This window comes from Charadrius vociferus, unplaced genomic scaffold, assembly GCF_000708025.1.
Source record: "Charadrius vociferus isolate BGI_N301 unplaced genomic scaffold, ASM70802v2 scaffold173, whole genome shotgun sequence".
NCBI lineage: Eukaryota > Metazoa > Chordata > Aves > Charadriiformes > Charadriidae > Charadrius > Charadrius vociferus.
This window is the reverse complement of record NW_009648369.1, coordinates 3,896,457-3,909,683: the sequence shown is the minus strand read 5'-3', so window position 1 is coordinate 3,909,683 and position 13,227 is coordinate 3,896,457. Positions and strand designations below refer to the sequence as shown.

The 13,227-nt window shown below is 36.3% G+C and overlaps 1 protein-coding gene across 1 annotated transcript in view; it reads right to left on the bottom strand.

Moving 5' to 3' along the window:
* PUM2 (pumilio RNA-binding family member 2) overlaps positions 1-12,756 on the bottom strand; it is a 64,540-nt gene extending 51,784 nt beyond the window's left edge. Inside the window, exons 1-2 of the mRNA XM_009885313.1 lie at positions 12,562-12,756; positions 12,383-12,517 (exon numbers count right to left, since the gene is read on the bottom strand). The gene's annotated coding sequence lies outside the window, so the exon portion shown is untranslated. The remainder of the gene's footprint in view (positions 1-12,382; positions 12,518-12,561) is intronic.
* Positions 12,757-13,227: the final 471 nt, after the last annotated feature.

Sequence of the window (13,227 nt, the reverse complement as noted above, 5' to 3'; positions counted from 1 at the left end):
GAGAGGAAGATTACGTTTTATACATCAAAGGTGGTTAAACCAGCTAACCAGTAAGTAGTAGAGAAACTTTTGTCTGCATGAAGAAATTTCAAACCTCATCTGTCCGCTCCTAGGTGGATACTCTTAACCACTCTGACAAAGAAAAGAATGACACATGTTGAAGTTACGGTACTAGTCCATAAATTCAACACAAAACACATGGCAATTGTGGTACAGTGACTGGAAAGAAAAAGAAGCTTTTGTTCGCACTGCAAACGTTTGAGCCTTTATCTTTATTTTGCTGAATGCTTTAATGCAAAACACCTTTTTAGTAGCTTTCTACAGGGGTGGCTCTTTTGCAGTATTTATCTTCTTATGTATGATATATGCTTATGGCAGAGACTTACACTTGACTACATATAAAAAAGCTCATTAACATTTCAGATGGATAGCCGGCAATAAAAATAATATTTTAATACAAATTAAAACATTAGACACAAATCTAGTACATTTATAACAAAGACCAACGAGGGAAAACTATACAACAAGCCTAAACTGCAAATCCCCAAGCCTCAATTACCAAATATTGCAGTTCAAGACCGTATATAGAGATTTCCCCTCTAGTATATTTTGCCAAATTAGCCAGAATTTCCTTATTTTGGTTTAGAAGCCAGCTGATAGTGCATTCGGGTAAAAAAAGCTGCTCAGCAGCTGAACAGGCAACTACCGGAGTTACAACTGAACTATGTTTTGTACGCAAGTCAGTTACAAAATACTAAATATTTTGTGTAACATTTTAAGAAAACAGGGTATTTGTTTGATTAAAGCTGCCTTCGGCTGGATGCATCTTCCCATAACTCTTTGAGGCATCAAGGAACCAAAGGTTTGCTCACTGCCAAGCTGGTTAATATAAATTGCTGCTCCTGAGTAATTCAAAGTCTACAGGTATGTTGTGCTTTGAAAAGAGAACACTTTTGAGCACCGTATGTAACAGTAATGCAACTGCAGACTTAAGTAAATACTCCAAAATGGAGCAGTCCAAGCTCCTTAAGCAGGTCAAATAAAAAAAGATGTTAGGTAGTTCTGACAAAACACCTAAGCAACCAATTTTATGTTCTAATACACGCTTCCATGGTTATAATCCCAGAAGCATAACATCTTCCCTCAATAAGTATTTAACAATTTTCATTGTGTTAAAATATTAAATATAATATATTAAAATACATGACCCTTAATACATTCAAATCCTCTAACAAAAACAAATTTAGTTTGTCAATTCAGTTGGCCTGGCTCAGCAATCGCTCTGGATCTTAATGTTCTTGTGGTTTATTTTCTTGTGAACTTTCTATTGTAAGGTTGAGAAGCAGTCCTACCAGTGCTAAGGACACCAACAATGAAAAAAAAAATGAAACTAGGAGATTTCAATGTAGAGTTTCTGCAGCATGTAGCAAGAGGGGGGGGAGGGAAATACCCTCAGCAAAAGCAGTGTCCAGTCTGCTAAAAAAGAGCTAAGTCACAAAGGAGCAAGGTGGTGATAAGAGCTGACACTTGTATACACAACACTGACCAAATGTTTTGCTTGCTTTCTTTTCAACAGGAATATCAGTAACCTGGAAGCATTTGCACAGGAGAAAGGAATCTCCCCGTTTTTATCAACAGAACAAATAAATATATATAAAATTATGCTGGTGAGTATCTCACAACTCACTGCCAAGTTTGGAAATTACAGACCTACTTGCCTTGCCAACTGACCATACAGAGCAAACAAAACAGGACGCCACCTCCCATGAAAAAAAGCAAGGGACAATGAAGCACATCTTGGACCATCATATAGCTCTGAAACAGGTGGCATCAGCCTAACAAGATTCAGGAACCTTGGGTTCTGTTCCCAGCTATGGAATGAAATGTGCCCTGAGAAATAGGTAATTGCACTCGTTCCCCCCGAATGTGAACTCTTCCCTGGTGTAAGAAACTTATCTCTTCCTTGCACACACTTTCATGCCCGTCTTCCCACCCAACAAGCTCAAGTTTCATTCCAAGAGTGGCAGAACTGTTTAGCACAAGTTTTTCTACACTCCTGTCAGGTGTCCTCAATGCTCAGGATCTTAATCCCTACAGTCAAATACCGGTAGAACTACCAGCCTCACATAAATTAATAATAATGTGTCTGTACTGAAACCAGATTTTATAACAGTTACACTGTTTAATCCATTGAACAGCTAAAGTGAAATATTCCGACATAAGTAGGGCATATACTAAATAACTTAGCAGGTTTCTCAAAGTCTTTTAATCGTGTAAGAAATTATCCACTCGAAAGAGTTTCTAAGAAATGTATAGAACAGGAAGTCAGGGTGACAGATGCTGCAAGAGTTTGTAAAATAAAAGTCTAGAGAAGAGAAGAGATAAAAAGTTGATATATTGTTTTACAAAACAGAAGAAAAATCCCACAAAAACTTGTCCAATGAGTTTTTGTAAACAGGAAATTATTTTAAAATTTTCAATTAAAATAATTTATTAAAATAAGCTTAAAAATGTATGGATAGATATTTTTATTTAAATGAGCTAGGAGAAAAGATAATTCTTCAAAAAAGGGGCTGACGGGTCCTTTGCTGCTTGTACAAACTCAGGAAGTGTCTTTCGTATAAGAAAGCGTACAGGTTTAATCTTCAACGTGAAATAAATTAGGTGTAATCCCATCTAGTTTGGTGAGACTGTTAACGTTCCTCCTACTGCACTCTTAGACGTGCGTATATTATTCTGCATCTCTCACTCCAATGTTCCTGCATAAATATACCGCAAACAAAAAAGACACTAAATATATTCACAAGTTTGAAAACAAAGCTGTGAAATGAAATTTGAATTGCAGTTCTTGTCTAAACACGCTTATTATTCAATTGGTGCTGATTAGTTAGTACATGTACATGACAAATCTTTTTTCTAACTTTAAAAATCTACACTTTAACTAAGCTAGTCAGCATCACCTTCCTCTAACAGGGGAGTAAGTGCTAGTAGTGATGTAACAGAAGTTTAGGGGAATTCATGAGACATGTTCCATTCTAGAGTGAAAGGCTTTGTGAGTAATAACACTATACAGTTACTTCTATAAGGACACATGACATTAATTTGCTGCGTTGCTGTTTTGAGACATCTGCCTTTGTTACTTCATCATTAGCTCTTACTCAAAAACTTTATTTAGTAAGTTAAACTTAACAAAAAACTTCAGTGCTCTCTAGGCAATATGCTATAAAAGACGACTTAAAACTTTGCCTTTTCTGAAGATGAAAACTCTGTATAAACTGAAAATGTATCTATCCACAAGCAGGAACTAGAGACAATTTATCTTAATATATATTGTAATGATTATTAAAACATATAGCAGTCATTTTAACAGAGAGTCAACAACCTTTTCCTAAATGTGTTAACAAGAATTGGAATAATTAGAGTGTACAGGCCTAGAATCAAGTAGAAGTTTCCATAAATTAGCTTTCTACATTGCAATCAAGACTTTTTTTTGCTGATGTGTTTTCTTTAGATATCTGAATTATTTTCACTTTTCTATTTGCTACCAGAGAATCCAAAACAGAAGAGCCCCCCCCCAAAGTAAAAAACAAGCTCTTAATTTTTGTTTAAAAAGATTATGTATTTTTAATACCACCTTAAAAAAAATATGTGATTTTAAGGAATCCCATGGAACATAACTGATTTATAAACAATATAATTTATACCAAGAAAAAGATTTTGTACATATGTATGCACACATCCTCTCTACACACATTAAAAGTGGGGCTGAGGAAGTGACAAGAGTCACCCTAACAAAATTTCCAGAAAACAGTTTTATTTTGTGTTACTGTAGCAGGTGTCAGAGAAGTTCCTCCCACCCCCAGCAATTCTGGATATATAGCAATCCTCTTCCTCAGAGCATTTACTTTCATTTTCTCTACTCCTGACTATGGCAGATGCATTTAAAATAATATTCATCTTTCAAGGACACTAGATTCAAGAACTGAAGTTCCATCAGTAACGGTCCTGCCCAGAAGCTTCTAGCATTGTTACTTCTCCTCCCTCACAGCCCAGTACCCTTTGAACAAGCTCTGTTGTTTTTTTCTTTCCTCCCCGAGCAGGCAAGAGGAAACCAAGGAACACCAACACAGTCTGATCTTCTCAAAGTGGGTGCTAAAACGAAAGATGAAGAAATGGAACTACCTAGTCTTTAGGTAATGAGTTGAATCGTGGGTAGTACAAAGAGGAAATTCAGAATTTTTAGACTTCTCACTCCACTATACATACACAGTTGTTCCCAAGAAAGCTGCTGATAAAGCACACAACTTCTCTGCATCACCAGCATAAAACAGCACTGAAAAATACAAAAGTTTCAAATATATGCCAGTCTGCTTCAAAATCTACCTTGATTCTTCATGCCTTTAAACTCTGCATGACCTCAAGGACAGCCAGAGAACACTAGAGCCTGTTTCTTTTAACGTATTTTAAAAGAGCTACTATAGGGACGCATATGTGTTTTCTACTTTATCTGTCTATAGCAGGGGAATAGACACTTAAAGAAATTGCTGTTATCAATTCTTTCAGCTGTTTTCTAAGGATGTTCTCTTTGGACAATATGTGTATTTAAACTAACCCCAGATTACCTAAAAGCTGAAAAAAACAGCCACCTAAAAAAAACCCTACAAAGAGACTACTCCTAATTCAATAAGCCTCATTTCTAATTCAGTAAGAGCAGCAGCTTAGCCTTGGACATTAATATCTCATTAAATGTTGGCCAGCATAGTCCTTCAAAGGAAGTAAAAAAAAAAAAAAAAGTCTAAAATAAACCCGAGGACTTTATACTCATGACAAGCTACTGGAAATAAAGTAGTCTATTTACAATTCAAATTAAAGTAATAAAAGCTTTGTAACAAAAATTAGTTTGAAGACTGAGTAATGCATCTGTGTTACGATGGATTTAAAGCCAAATTCTCCAATCTTTTCACTTAAGAAGCAAAAATTTAAGAGCACTTATATGTAAAGGCAGCTATCAGCATATCAACAGCAGGACTTAGGGTAGGCAGAAGCAATAACTGTGGGGACACACAAATTTTCAAATTATCATCTAACAAAATAAAGGAAGACATCTTACAAGCAAACCTTCTGATCAGACATCTAAATTCCACGTTATTCATTCTCATCCAAACTAAAATAGTGCCTCAAACTGTTTAACCCAATTATGTGCTGGCCTCCACACATTTACGCACCCCTTTGCTTTGCTCCCTGTGAATTCCAACTTCCACTGTCTTCACTAAAAAGAAAAAGCTTTCACATAACTTTTCCATTACCTTCAGAAAGATATCCAAGGGTTCCTCATCACCCTGACTTTAGCATAAACTGTACCAAACCAAGTTTGTTCAGAAAACTAAATGTAGCCCCTCCACGCAATAAAGCGGTGCCATACATTTTCATAAGCCCCAATTTTAATCACATGAAAAAACCCCCAAAAACTACATTCTAAAACTGCAGATAAGAACTTAGATTAAGCCAAAAAAATAACACTGACCCAAATTTAAGATATTTTAATTTACTTGACACCTTGGATAATCAAAGAAAGTGAATAAGAAAATATGAAGAAATATGCTGCAAACGCAAAACACCTGAATGACTACATACAGCTGTTTTTCCCCCAACCTTACTGGCTCCCAGCACCTTATCCTGAATGTCTATACAAAAACCCCCTAGAATGCCTAAAACAAGTTTTAGCTTTGGGACAAAACTCCACAACCACATAATAATCATGTCTGGAATGAGGCCTCAGTCATAATCCCACCTGGAACTTGGAGCACACGGGAATAAAACGCAAAGAAACTTCAACTGGGTCTTTAAGCAGCCAGCTCGGGCCTCTGGTTCCCACTCTGTCAGGCTCCAAGATGCACGAATACGCGTCGGCTCCTTCCAGCCCTCCTGACTTCCAGAAGCAGTGCCACCATTCAGGTTTATGCTACTGTCAATAATTCCTCGCAGACCTGAACCAATTCTGCACAGAGCTACTGCTGCACAAGTATACAGGATAATTTATCTATATGTAAATCAAAGATAACGTACAGTTGACCACATGTTATTTGTTTCGCTGTAGTATAAAACCAGAGTCTTCCTATGCTAATGACTGAATAAGCACTAAAGTAGGAAGGACTCTGCTTCAGAGAGGTCTCAGTCTAAATCAGGTGACTGCAATTACTCATCCTGACAAGAGGTAAAGACATCTATCTATTCCATGCACTATATGCTTGAAACTACTAAAAATACAAATCAAACATCTGCAAAATTCAAAGCTGTAATTTTCTTCTCTCTAGCTAGGGAAGTGATTTAAAGTATATCACAGAAAAATTCACAATGCTTTTCTTTCAGCTGAATTACATGAGAACACCTTGTAGTATGTCACAAAATATTCCTTTTTGGCTATTTCAAATCAAAGAGAGGGGAAAGACAGACACGTTACCTCTTTCCAGCTCTGTCTGCTGCCAGAACCAAGAGAGTTACAAGCAGGTAATAAGGTGATGTCTCAAGTATGCAGGTTGCAAGACATTTAGATTTTTTAAACACACAAAAAGTCACAACCTTAAAATTCACCTGAAAAACTTCCGATACTTGCTCCAAATTATACAGCACTAGTATGATGGGAAAAAATCTCACCAAAAACTTAAATAAAACTTGTTTTAACAGGGCACACAACATTTTCCAAAACAGGAATCAAATGCCCTCCCCCCAGCTCTCCCCTAACCACAATGGAAAATCCTTCCAGTCTAAAATTTCTTTTCCTAGTTGAAGCTTGAAAAGTTTTACTAATTTGCAAGTTTGAGAAGCTGCTTAAATCAGACGTTTGACATCCCTAATCTGGGTTTCTAATTAAGTGGACCTAAATGCTACTGTAATTCATTGAAGAAAATAGCAAAATAAAAATTTAAAACCAGTACAAACCTAAACATAGAAAAACAAGACTTAAAACAAAGTTGTTATAGAACCTATTGATGGCAGAAACAGAAATAAATTATCTTTAGAGCAGCTTCAGATGAACGTTAACTTTACAGGGAGAAGGAGCCATCAATCAGCTAAGATAAAACTTGAGCTCTTACTATGACAGAGTAGCAATAAAAAGGAAATTTCTGTGCTGCTTAGCACTTGAGAAAGTCTTGAAGTATCTGTTTATGAAAGTTATTTTGAAAGCACTTAAAAGTATAATTGTGAAATACAACTATTTTAATTTTTAAACTGAAGTATAAGCTGCAAACAAAGTTTGGAAATCAAAAAATACGGACTGCAAGCTTGCTCAGATTTCTAGGGACAGCTTTAAGTAGAATCTACACAAGGCGAACTAATGATTCAGGAAATACAACTCCCACTGTAAGGTCAGGAGAAACAGATTATGTTGTTCCCAATTTGAATGATGAGATTATGTTCATTGTTGCAAGGGATGGCTACATGATTGTGAGGTCTCATATGGGAAAATGATTTCCCAATTTCCATTGCGCAAACATATTAGCATATCTTACTTGAAAAACAAACAAAACAATCTTATTGTTTAAAATCAAGGCAAAAATTTTGCTAGAAATTGTCCATTTTATCCTGGAGGCAACAACGTTAAACATTTGCACATTTTATTAATTTAATAACATCCACCCATTTTCTCTTGGCTATATTAATTCTAATAGATCCCCATGGAAGCCACGCTGAATACTTACAAAAACTGATATATAGAGCTTCTCCTCCATACTACAGAAGTGCTAAAAAGCTCTTGAACTCAGTAAGACTCTCCTTTGTTCTCTCCATCCCCCCCAGAAAAGGATTTTTCTTTGTTTCAGCAGCTATTCACAAACTCCAGAAGTTTGTAAATTCTAACACAAATGAGTTGCAGCAACTGCAGCTCAACTGAAGCTTTGTGCAAAGACACAATTTATATTCTTTTGTTTATAGCACCACTATCCTTCAGATGCTTTGAAAAGGCTGTTACAATCAGAGCATTTCTGTGGCATTCTTTTGCTTATCAACTCTTGCTTCTTCAGGATCTGACACAGTCTCTGGCAGACCTACCTGCAGGATTCTAATGTTTTCACCATCAGTTCTTACCCTTTTCCCTCTTCTGGAGGAAGAGCAAGCAGAAGCAGCAAACAACATGTTAAAATTCATAACCCGATGCATTTAGCTTAAACTACTGAAGTGCTTTTGTCATGAGGGAGGGTAGTAGATAGGGCTGACAGGGGAAAAGACAGGACAAGTAGCTTGGGCAACATCACACTGCTGTAGATCTTTGCTTTAGCACACGGGAAGAACATCTGCGAGCACTCCAACATCCACAAACATACATCCTAGCCTTCCCAAAAACCTCATCTCCATAACTCCAAATATTATGGACTGACTGCTGATCACTAAGCCTTTGTATCCTAGACAATTCTTTATTACAGAAGTGATGTGAATTAACGACCAACAGATCACTAACCTATGTGCAGCCACATAGGGATGTTAACAAGAGGATGATGCCACAGTGTACAGTGGTCTTCCTCAGCTGTTTTGCTATCAAAGAGCCTGAAGTGCTTTTTTGTTCTTGAGGGAAAGAAAAAAATATGTCAAAACCACAGGTGAGCTGGATTTTATACTTAGTTCATTATCTTTAACAACTCTTTTCAATGTCGAAATATTTTAAAGGAAGATGAGTGAGACCCAGGGACAGTCATTTCTAGATTAAGAAGTTTATGCTCAATTCTGTCAGCCAGTGACTAGATGCTCACTGCCATTTTAATAAGGAGAGTGACAATGGTGGTCTCGACTCAAATTGCACTTTTGGCTTTGACATCTTGTATTGAGGAGCTGCGCATGCATTACCTTTTAGCTGAGTGTCCAAAGATTTCTGGATATCACCTCTCATGCAAATGAGTGCTCCTCTAGCCTCTGCCCTCCCTTATGCTGCCAATAATTCTGTACAGGCTCCCCCTCTGCCAGCGAAGTAGTTCAACTTTCCACAGTTTTTGCCATAGGAATAACTGCTGTCCATCACTTTAATTTTCTGTTGCTACAGCTGAAGCAACCTTAGCAGGATACAGACAGAATGTGACTGTTAACAATATCACACATTTCTGTGCCTCTTGGTCTGCAATGTTCTACGAGTCAATGAAGTTAGTTTTGAGTCAGAGCAGCTAGTAAATTTAGACAGCAAAGTGTCAAGCATACACATATCAAAAAGATTTTTCTGTCTCAACTAAGTGTTGAATTCCATTCAATTGTGGTGTGTTTGAACTTCCTGCTCCTCTCTTAAAGGTGTGTGGCACCTGAAATTTTTCCATTGCAGTCTTGGTAATTTCCAAATCAGCATACATTAAGCTTCAGTACTACCACGGAACTCCAGGATAACCAGATCGATCTTTCCCCGTGCTATCAAAGACGTCTAATGCTACTGCATATTAATATAGAATAGAGTATTTCAGTTGGAATGGACCTTCTAGTCAAACCACCTGACCACTTCAGGGCTGACCAAAAGTTAAAGGATGTTATTATTAACAGCATGAACTGCCTTCCAACTATTGATGCTTCACTGAAAATTCCCGTAGTTCATTTCTCAATAATCCTTCATGAGGGAAACTGACAAGCAATTCTTCAGTCTTTTAACCAGAGTAAAAATTAAATATCCTACTAGACAAATAATTATCTTTACTAAAGACGTTGTCTTGCTTTATGCTTAATAAGATGTTCAGTTCTTTTGAAGACATTTCAGATGGCTTTCAGAAGACCAAAATAATGCTTCCCTAGTCTTCCCAGGAATTAGTTTCTTGGAATTAATCAAGCATACTTATTAACTTCTTATTCTGACTGACTTAGAACGGGTTACTTGACTTCTTTAGCACTTCAACTAATATGAAGATTCTTCAAAATCCATCAGTGATTCCAGCCAAGTTGATCTGTTCCTCTTAAAAACTAATTGCTCACAACTCCTCTTTCAACTCACTTCCATGTACCAGAGTCAGTCAAAATTATCAAGTATCTCCCGGTACAGAAGAAAATACAAGGTTTTTTCACATTTTGCATTTACACAAATCCAGCTATTAAGGCCTCAAGCTTACGCCAGTTTCTTACCAGAAGACTAGCAGGGTTTCAAAAGATAATTTTAAGCTATCCTTATTTTCAGTATATGAAAATGTCTTACTTTTAATGATTATTTCTGCTTGAAAAATCCACGCTGAATTTACAATTTTCCCTTTTTGTATTTTGCTTTCTATACATTTTAAGTTCCATTGTCTTCATACAAAAATGGTTCAGTCTTGCTATATTTATCTAAAATGCTTTTTTATAACTTTGGCATTGTCTTACATTTTTTTACTGCACTATGGCATGCTAAAATTGATGTCAAATCCACAGTTTTAAGATACGCTTAGATAACATATGTTGAATCAAATATTTCACTATCTTCATTTCTACTTCTTACCTATGTAATAATTTGGGCAGCTGGCTCTAGTTGGTCCTGCTTGAGGAGGGTGGTTGGACCAGATGACCTCCAAGAGAACCCTTCCAACCTCAACCATTCTGTGATATTTATCTACTATACTTATTTCTATTATTTTTCTTTCCAGTTTTTCTCTAAATGCATCAAAATACTCTACCTTTCATATATTCATCTACACAGATTGTCTACCCAATACTCACAGAACACAATCATAACTAAACTCCTTCCACAGTTTGCATAAATTCAGATTTTAAAAACCCCATTTCTTTAGTACTTCTAACTCAAGATGTCTTTTCTTTTAAAAAAGCAAAGTTAAAAAAAAAAATACAGTAACTTCTGTCTTAACAAAATACTCAAAAGCACCAGTACACAGAACACTCAAAGAACTGAGATGGAGAAGTCTACTGATCTGTACTTGATATCTGTTAGTTCATATTACTAAGGAAGAATGAGAGCAGTGAAAAATGACAGAACATACAGGCAGTGTTGATTACAGTAAGCTGGAAAACACTGTTTTCACATGGGTAACAATGCACAGCAAAGCAAAAGTAAGAATAGTTTCCCCTTCACTAAATCTTCATAACGCGCAAAACCATTGAAGCACTTTTAAAAAAAATAAGAATAGTTCCCCTGTATCCCCCATTCAAGTTACCAGAAAACACACATGAGGTTCATGACATTTACGTGCTGGATGAATGCAGAAATATTTTGATGGACTTAACTGATTATTAAACAAAGTTGCTGTTTAAGACATGGCTCTGATTTCCACTGGGGATGGAAAGCAGGTGGCAGAAGAGAGATGCAACTGTTACTTGGCTTTTACCTATCTGTGAATAGTTTTATCTACACAACTTATCAGCCTTGGAAAATGCTAGTGAAAATCAGCACTGCTGCCTGTATAACAGACTAAATGCCAGCAAGGAAAAAAACGACGTTTTTATACTTAGGAATTGTGGACAAGTAGAATATTGTAGAATTTTGTTATTTACAGAACTGCTTTACAGGTTCTGTGTAAGTGTAATACAGAATGTGATACAGCCTGAAGCAGGATGTCAAGGGAAAAGATTTTTTTATTTTGCTATGCAAATCAATGTAAGAGGGAGAAAAAAGTAAGAGTAAAACCAGAAAAAAATGCCAAAAGAAATTAAAGAATGAGAAAAAAACATAGGAAGCAAAAACCAGGCACAACAGATATTCCTGCTTTTAAGCAAATTTTAAAGCAAATTTTGTTTATTCACATTTGCTCCTACATTTACTACATTTTCTGAACATGTTCCATAAATTTGGGCTTGGGATGGTGCAAAAAGTTCCTCATGGACTTAAGTATGGCACATTACAGGAGCCCTGGAGAAAAAAAGCCATTCCTATCTCAAGTTCAGAGTGAAGTTTTTAAAGAAAAATTAGGAAGCTGTATTAATTAAACATTTGGGAGTAAAAGCTTAAACCTGGATTATTTTTTTTTTCTTCTAGGTTACTATCTACAGAAGGAGAAAGTTAAGTTTTGATCTACACAATCCTATTACTTCTGTTTTACCTGAGCATTTTTTTTTTACCTGCAAGCGTAACAAGTAAGATTGAGGAGTAATACGGATTTAGCACACACAAAGCCCACCAGAAACGAGCCCCTTTTCAAATGAAACCAATTGTTTTGCAGAAATTCAAAGCTAATGACTTGATGGTATTCTGATTTAAAAAAAAATACTCACAGAAATATGAAATACTTATAAGTTAAATGAATGTTCAAACTGAACATTTCAAAATTATTGTATGCAGTTTCACTTATAACTGCTTCAACAAAATTAACTGGAAACTTTTCAAAGTCTGTAGTAACAAGCTCTAAAACTAGCTTAACTCACACATACCTTTAAGAAAGATGAGGATTCAACATGAAACACAGGAACTGTTTCAATGAAAAACAAATAAACTACCTACTGAATGATCTATATGAATGCTAACTCCTGTGAGCTAGTGGAGTTTGCTGGAGTAGCCACTCAACTGCTCACCAGCATGCCTCTAGAAGAAGTACCCAACTGTGGCATCATTCTGAGAACGTCCACTGAGGGGTACCTAGGACATTGGAAGCATCTGTCCAATGGAAACATTGGAAGCACTGCAGCTGTTGGGATGGTGCGAGAAGATTTTCCACCTGAATTAGGCCCGGATGTTGTTCCAACTACTGTTCCAGCTGGTGCAACCCCTACTCCAACCTCGCTTGGCTTCCTGACCAACATGTTCACATGTATCATTTCTCTGGTCTCCTGCCAGGCCACTTCATTCATGCCTAGGAAGACACATGGAATGCTCATTTCACGTAGAAAGAAAAGTCTTGATAACACAAAAGGCTTTCCCATGTATCTTTAAATACACAGTTCTTATGATTTTAAAAGCCCAAGCTATATAAGAACAATATTCATTGTCAAAATGTTTATTGATTGAAACTTTAAATTTTAAATACCATTACCAAACTAAGCCTCTAAGATAAACAAATAAAGTATCACAGATTTTTTACAAGACAATATATTAATATGGTACAGTTCAATATATTATGAATGCTTGCCCACATATTTCCTTGCTAAAAACAATCAAAATATGCTTTTCATTCATAATGGTAGCAGTTTCTTTTACATTACTCACCATAATGTGTAAAACCACTAATTCTATTTGTCTGATTTTATACATTTGTAGACTACGAAACGAAGTAGCACAGAAAACTAACTTCTCTATCTGAACTACACGTCATTCTTGCACACCAGCCTCAGTTTTTCTTCCAAATTTGT